This window comes from Nothoprocta perdicaria, unplaced genomic scaffold (assembly GCF_003342845.1).
Source record: "Nothoprocta perdicaria isolate Ctin4 unplaced genomic scaffold, notPer1 scaffold_9, whole genome shotgun sequence".
Lineage (NCBI taxonomy): Eukaryota > Metazoa > Chordata > Aves > Tinamiformes > Tinamidae > Nothoprocta > Nothoprocta perdicaria.
The window spans coordinates 7,404,929-7,413,161 of record NW_020456198.1 but is presented as its reverse complement, the minus strand read 5'-3'; the positions used below and the strand labels follow the sequence as shown (position 1 = coordinate 7,413,161).

The 8,233-nt window shown below is 45.3% G+C and overlaps 1 long non-coding RNA gene across 1 annotated transcript; it reads right to left on the bottom strand.

Moving 5' to 3' along the window:
* Positions 1-1,135: 1,135 nt before the first annotated feature.
* On the bottom strand, positions 1,136-8,005 carry LOC112958736. The gene is made up of 2 exons (XR_003251483.1): positions 7,643-8,005; positions 1,136-1,520 (listed from the first exon to the last, which is right to left on the bottom strand). It is a non-coding gene; the product is annotated as an uncharacterized LOC112958736 (long non-coding RNA).
* Positions 8,006-8,233: the final 228 nt, after the last annotated feature.

Sequence of the window (8,233 nt, the reverse complement as noted above, 5' to 3'; positions counted from 1 at the left end):
CGGAGCAGCCGTTTTGACCGTGGCATTGAGGAGGTCTGAGCTGCTGACAAGACACATCTCCCCCTTCCCTCCCCTTTCCCTATCTCAGGGCCAACGAAATTAGTGAAGAATTGGGTTCTACATTTAATTGGGAGTTAAGAACTTCCTTTGCAGGGTCTTTCTGTGAATGTTTCCCTTTAACTGTTATTATTGGGATAGGGATTTACAACAGTAGCGGGGGAAAAACTGTTGTTTTTGCACCCCAACAAATGGTTCTGTCTCTGGATTTGTTGTTAAATAGAAAGGGTGAGGTAGGTACCCATGCAGGGAACAAAAGGAATAGGTTGGCTTGGTAATATTTCTAGTTTTGGAAGGGGAGCCCATCCCCTTGCCACCATCAAGGCAGATGCCACCAAATCCCCACAGCTCCTAGGTACAGGTAAGGGCTCAAAAGTTAGGTCAAGCACAGATCTCTGTGAAACCTCTGGTCATGGAGCCACATCCCCTGCTCCTGCCTGTGCTGGAGTCACAGGAGAGTCACTTGCTGTAATGCAGGGAGTATCACGGGGTGCTTTGCTGCAGAGCTCTCATCCTTTTGGTCTTTCTCATTTAATCACGGGCACTTTTTTGGTTCCTACAGCCCAGGAGAGTGGACGTTGTCCTCCTCAAGTCCAAGAAAGCTTCGCCATGAACCCCAGCACACCGAGGGAAAGCAGGTGGTGGATTTACAGTGCTGAAATCCTTGCTTTGACTGCTATGCAAACACCACATATTATAGCAGTAAGTCCTGCATAAGCCAAAAGATTAAAAAAAAGCACCTTGTAGAAAAGAGCCCCAGCTGGATACGCCTTTGTTCATAAGGATCACTGCATTATGGTACAAACACACATATACCATTCAGCGCTGCGGAAGCTGATGGGACTTTATTTTAAATATAGCTAACCCACTAAGCACAGCTAACAGACATTTATGTCTATCTGATACACGGTGTGTTGCAGAACACCGCCTGACATTGATGGAAAGCTGCTGGATGTAGTTTCTTCTTTCAATTCATTTAGGTTTTTAGCACCGAGGTTAAGCTGCCCAAGTTCATTTGCAATCATTTAAAGTCAAGGTTAAGTGAAGGTCACAGGCTACTCCAATTTAGAGGGAAGCCTCTGCAGTTCCTGAATGTTTTGACCTTTTCGGTGTTTTCTGATTCCACTGACCAGCCGAGCTCTTTAGAGTGTTGTTAACCTGAGCGAAACGTGTGGAGTGGTCATCTCCCATGGTAATGCAAGAGATTTTAAAAGGTTAAAGTAGTTGAAGACGTTCTTGGCAAGAGCAGCTATAGAGTCCCCTGGAACAGATTCTGTGTGTGTGCATGGCAGGAACTTAATGTGAACCTTGTGGAGCAGAAAAAGTAAATCGAGGAGACAAGGCTTTGCACAAGTGCAACCAGCTCACTGTTGGTTCAAATAGCTCCACTTTGAGGTTATCTGTAGACAACTCTGTGCAGAGGGTGGTCTAGTAGCCATAGGCGTCCATGCTATCTCACATCTCTTAAAGAGAAAAATAAGAAAACAGAGAAAACCTCCCCTCTACATTTTTTCCCCCTAAATCTCTGGTACAAGCTATCTGTCAGACATCCTGCCTTTTGATTTTCACTAATGTCACGGGTACCTGGAGAAAGGAGGAAGAGGATAGCTTGTTCTGAGAGATAAGAGGAACCTTATTTTACTGTGATACGCTGAATACACAGAAAGGGTCAAAAGCCTCAACTGTTGCTCTTGGGCTTCAGACTGCCACCGGCTAAGCCTCCAAGCCCAAGTAAGAGAGAGAGGGGGGAGAATAAAATAATAATAATAAATCACTCAGCATTAAAAATTCAACTTGTCCAACACCTTGGTCAAGAGCTGGCTGAGAATTTCCAGTCCAGAGCCCTGAGGAAGGAATAAAACCAAACAAACCCCACAGAGATTGAGAGGCAGAACCCCCCTGCCCTTTTCAAGCAGCTCTATGGAGGCGCACTTATTACTCCAGCTTTCTCCATCCCAAAGCAGCAAAAAAAAAAAGAGCATAGAAGTGTCATTTGCTCCTCCAGGCCACTTTGCAGCAGAGCAGGCTACGAGCTGCTGTTGCACACGCTGATAGCGATAGGACATGATATGCAGTCAGCAGTTTGTGGCAATCAGAGCTTCTGCTGAGCACGTCGAAAGGCGGCCCCCTTCGCTGCTAATTGAATGTAAGCCCTTTGGTACTGCTCTCGCTTTGATCTCCCTCTGAACCAGACGTAAGGCTATTAAGGCAGAGGAACTGGGCGAGTACAATGCTGGCAGTAATCTGTGTCAGGATGAAGGGATGTTACGCAAGAGACCAGGAATGAGATGGAGTGTGATTTCTTTTTTATTTCTTCTTTTTTTTTTTTTTTTTAATTTTCTGATCTAACCCCAATGGGTGTTTTGTAGCGATTGCCAGATAGCAACTCTAAAAGGGTAAAGCTGATGGACACGGGGTGAAAAATCACGCCAAGAGCACATGGATAAAAGCTCATTTGCACCAAAATATCCCTGTGTCTCTGTAGTGAGACTACCTGCTTGCCATGGGGTGTAAATGACTCTTTGAAGTAAATGCATGTCACTGCTTTCAGCATGCGGCATTACTGCAGGATTTAAGCACTAGGAAACAAAGTGATAGAGAGAGTTGATGATAATATGAAAATCAAAATGAGAAAAACTGCAAAATAAAGAGATTAGAAGATAATTACTTCAATTCACTTTGTACCCGGAGCAATTGCTGTTTGGATTAGTGATGACTTGTAGGTGAAATAGTTAGATCTGCAATAGAGACTGTAGACACAATGTTAATAGTTAAAATGTCAGTGTTAAGCTTCATTAAAAGAAACACCTAACTCCCTATCATGGCTCTGTATTTTCTTCCCTGATTACCAGCGAGTACTTATACATTACATATTTCAAAGCAAGTTATAAAATTAGCTAGTAAGTGAACGTAACACCTCTTTGAAGTGCTGGAGGTGAATGTACTGCACTTCCCAGACTGTGTTAAGCGTATTGTAAGGTCCCATTATTCAAATGTAGGGACTTAAAATTATGAAGCTGAAGAGTCTTTCTCTGGCACCTATCAAAACGCCTGCTTTCAGGCTGAAAGGATATTGAAACTGGTTTCCAGCTCATCAGTAAAGTTTGTTAGGATTTCATTGAAACGTCCTGAAACGTTCCTAACACCTGGAGATAGAAGCCTAAATGAAACAAGAATAAAATCCAGCACACTTTTAGGGCTAAAGTGGGGGAGGAAGGGGAGAAGCCTCTCCTCGTATTTTCTGGATAAAAAGATAACTTTTAGAATATGCAGTGCAACAGTAGCAACATATGTGCTTCAGATCCTCATCCCAAACAGACCTGCCTGGGTATTTTACAAAACTGACAGTCAGCTTAATTGCTTCCTGCGTGCCACGGAGCTTTCCCCTCCCTTCCAGCCCAGCTTGCTCAAGTCACTGCACACAAGGAACCGCACCGGCCAGTCCCCTTGCCCCAGCGTGGCCACAACCGCTTTGCTCGCTGGCTGGACTTGCTGCCTTCTTGGCATTCAGCGCTTGCTGCAGGACTGCAGCCTCTGGGGCCGCGTTTTAAGCATTTAACACATTCCCTGGAGCAACTTTGACAGGACCGGGCACAAACTCTTGCTCACCACCAGCTCCTCTCCTTTGGTGGCTCTTTGCTGCAATGTTGTGTACCCAGCCTGTTGTGTGCCAGCACTCTCCAGAGCTCTGGCCAGAAGATCTGCAGAAAGACATGCAACTCAAAGGCAAAATCCTTCACTGGGGCCAGGACCCCTCTCCTATCTCATATCATCAACATGTTCGCTTTATAGTCCTCGCTTCTCACCTCCCTGCTGCTCAGGGCTCCTCGCTCCTTGTCAAGACCTTCCTACATGCAGCAAGTTCATGGACCTTCCTTTAGGAAGAGCAGACCTTCTCACTGGCCAGTTCTAATGTCTATTTGCAGCTATCAACACACATGTATGTTAAAAATAGCTCCACAATGACTTGCTTCCTGTGAAACCAAGTTCCTGCGCTAGAAAACTAAGCACAGTTTTAAACAGTCATCTGCCTAATCATGTTTTACCTCTATTTCTATTCCACTTCAGTCCATATAATTTTTCTAGTATGAACCCGGGTCAGTTTTGCATATGTCCAATCTATTTTATATATACATGTTCATCCTATTTGCACACTCAGATGGGAGACATATGCCTCCTTTCATTTGGGCAGGCCATAGCATTATTAAAATGGAAATGTGCAGTCTTTGGGATCCAACTGCAACATATGTTTAAAAATGAAAGATAATTCTTAACTTGTATCTACCAGAAGAACTCGGAGCTTTTGACTCCATGTGTAATTACCATGAGACCTTAACAGCTTAATTCACTAGGTAATTACATGGTTATTTTTTGTTCTATAAAAGGTAAAGAGGTAACATCTAATTTACAGGGTGCTGCATAATCCTGTAATTACTTGGTAATTTCCATGTCGTCACACAATAAAAAGCAGGGGCCTTTCCTTGGCCTAGATAGGACATGATGAGAAGTCTGTGTTCAGCATTGTCAAGAAAATCAGGGGATTTCTTTGCCTCCTTCAGGAATGAAGTCGAGACCCCAGGGAAATGAGAGGCATTGGGATGACACAAGTCTGCAGTGAGGAAACTCGTCCCCTTGGTCAACGCCACGTCCCACACTCCCTTTTTTAAACAGGGCCAAATATCTATCTGGCTTCAGACCTTCTGTGCCTCTCCTGCAATTGCAACCTGGAAATTAGCACCAGCACCTCAGAGGAGCACCTGGTGACTGTTCCTATTAGTGGCTAATTACTGTTTCTATTACCTAGGTAGCTTAGTTCTGAGGATAACTTCTCCAGGTCCCATTGCAACTGAGGTGCAATGATTTTGAGAAAGATGCATTTGCTGCCAGGAAGGAGCCAACTGAAAACACAGTCACTTCTTAAGGGCCCTTCAGTGGGCTGCTGTTCTCACTGCTTGGGTCTGCCTGACCTGGGAGCTGCTAAAACCTCGCTGAGGACGCTTCTCCCCATGTGTGGTGCTGCATGTCCCTCTGGCTTCTGCCACACGGCCCCCTGGTTTGTTTTTCTTCCACTTCTTCCCCAGAACGAGGACTGGGCAGAAGTCAGGGCTTTGTTCAGATTGGTTGAAAACACCTTGTATTGCCTTCGTCTATGGGCTTAACCACTATGTCGTGTCTTGTCAACAGAGGCTTTGGCAAACACACGCATGCTGTTTATGCAGAGCAGGTCAGCTGGAGAGCCAGCCTACAAGAGCTTGTGCTCCAGCTGTGAGTCTCCCCTGCAAGTTTTTATGTCCCCAAGAAGGCCCTTATGAATGGCAGGCTCTAGCCCTTGAACAAGACCTGTCACCTGCAGCCTCCATCGTATTCAGAGCACTTGGGGACATCCCCACGCTCACACCAAGGCGCAGTGTTTGGTGCAATGTTCGCTCCTAAGGAGAGAGCTTCTCTCCCTGAAGACCCATGAGAGAATTTATCCTGGGCAGCGCGCACAGCAGCACACATTTATATAAATAAAGGCAGCACCTGCAGTTACTAACAATAAAATAAAGAACCTATTAATCTTCATGTTTCAGGGTTTGAGCGGCTAGTGCCAGGAAATGAACTCCCCACAGCCTGTGATGGCAATGCACGACTGCCTAGTTACAGCCACAAGATTTTCTCCCTTCTCTCAGCAGCCTTTTTGATGCTTTTTTTGGTCTCCTTTTCTTGCATGCTGTCCTCTGACCTGCAGCGGGATCACACCTGTGAGGAGCAGGTATTCCAGGGCTGCAGACAGGGTGTCTGGGGTGCAGCACTTGCAGGGCTCTGGCATACACAGCCCTGATTAAACAGAGCCTTTATTCTATCCATAGACCGTCGGCATCCACTCCCACCGCTCTTGACACCATAACCTGTAAAAAGCTGCGGTCTAATGCATTAATAATCCACGAGTAAAGGTCCCCAAGTGCCCATTGACATTATAGCCATTGAAGTGCAATGTGTCAATAGCAACACATAGCACGAGAGCAGACACTCTGCCCGTGCGTGCGCATCCCCTCTGCTGTTTAATCCTACGTGGTGTCTTTCCTAGGCCTATCAGCTCCTCTCTGATCTTAGGGGACTGACACGACAAAAATCTATGGCAATCACTACCATATACATTAACAAGAAAGAAGTTTCAGCCCAGGAAGGATGGAGCAATCCTACACCTATAGGCTTCTGACCTATATAACTTACTGGACTGACACTGCCTGGCCACAGCAGCATTCTTGTAATTTTGGTGTTTTTTGTTAATTTTGATGGCATTTTCTGGTAATGTGAACAGAACACTGCCCTCCTATAGGATGCTACCGCTCTGTAGATAGAGGCATCTTCCTCAGAGATGAAGATATTCCATGTAGGTCTATAAAAAGGAAAACTAATTGTGTCTATACACCCACACACTTTCTTAAAATACCACTAATATTTTACATTTCTCTAGGGGCTTTTCCCCTAGAAGCTTAGGGAGCGCCATGAAACCTAGAGCATGCAGATACCATGCCCATTCCTAAAGAAAGCAGCCCTTTCTGGCGCAACACGGCAGCTGCTCGGTGGCACCCTGCATTTACCAACAGGTCAGGAAAGGACACCAAGATGGGTCTGTTCAGCTCTAAAAGAAAGGCTGACGAGCAGCAGCAGGTTTAAAAGAAATAATGCAAAGAAACAAGGCCGCAAAATGCAAAGGTCTGAACATACACGTGGTGTTCATTCCTCCATCCCTCCCAGCTCTTATCACCATCCTGTCACAGCTTTCCCCGCCATGGTAAAGGTAAACTCCCAAATCATTCCCAGCTACAAAAAGGCAGGTTCCCTCTAGTCCTTCATGGAGCTGATCACCACGGAAATAAGACAGTGAAGAAAGAAACTGCCTTTTGCACATGCAACTTAGGCTCTTGCTGACAAAATAGAGCAAGGGCTAAGGCAAAACTGAACCAGCTTCTGAAAGGATCAGAGCAAATTAAACTTTATGCTATGAAGTTGCAAGGAAACAGCAGCATATCGCGTGCTGATCTACAGGAGAAGGTAGCAAAAGCAAGAGAGAGATCTGAATTTAAAAACTGGAGATTGCTTGGCCCAACCAAGCAAGAAGTCTTCGCAATTTTCCCTAGAAAACTTTTTCATGACTTGGTTAACTCCACGATTAACCCTAGGCCAGGCATCAGAAGCTCTGCTTACCAGAGGAAGAGACATGTGGGCTATTACGTGCTTCATCCTCAAGAGAGGGGAAAAACCAAGCAACAGACATGCTCAAATGAGCAGCCCACTTGTAAGCTTAGGGGAGCAACAGTGCAATGTAGGAACCCATCTCAGGCTTCCAGAAGCTACGGTAAAGTTCAAAGAAAAGAATAAAGCAAATAAACTTAACCCAAACCATCTCATATTCACTTACATAGGCTGCCAGAAAGGGAGAGAAAAAGCAGGGTTTTGAGGCAGAGGTTGCCCCCTGTATTGGAAGGAGGAACTACCAGGTGTAATATACAGTATCTGGCTTACATCCCACACTACCACTGCAGGTATATTTATCTAGATATAGTCAAGATTGAGAGCTGGTAACATATGTATTTACCTTATGGAAGCCAGTCGAACTCTTGTTCTGGGTGCCAGAGGAGTAACTCACTCCCAGAAGTGGAGCATTCTCCAAAAAACGCTGTGGCAACTGCAATCCAGAGCAATGCTACACAGGTGTTTCAGGGCCATAGTCCTCTTTGACATCCATCAGGCTCATTATGACAATTGCTGCAGCTGAGTGACTTGAGTTGGTTTTCCTTTGCGAGGATGCTTGTTTTGTTCCTCAAAGAGATGCAAGTGTCAACACCGTGATTGCTCTGAGGTCACCTCAGAGATTCGATGGTACGCAGGCATCCTTGCGCTACACCTGGCAGTGCTTTGCGGGAAATGCTTGGTCAAAATTCTACAGTTCTGCAAATGTTCTCTACCTCTGGTGAAAACCTGATTTGACTCACCCCTCCCACCCCAATTCTTCAAACAAACCTCATCTGAGACTTGAATTAATTAACCAGAAACAGCTGCTCTGGCTCACGGTTCCACTGCAGACACTTCAAATGGCTTTAAATTGTATGGGAAAATAGGGATGCTTTGTTTTGCTGAGCATGCCTTCTTTCTGCCAGCTTACCTGATCCCATCATTGCTGTCTATA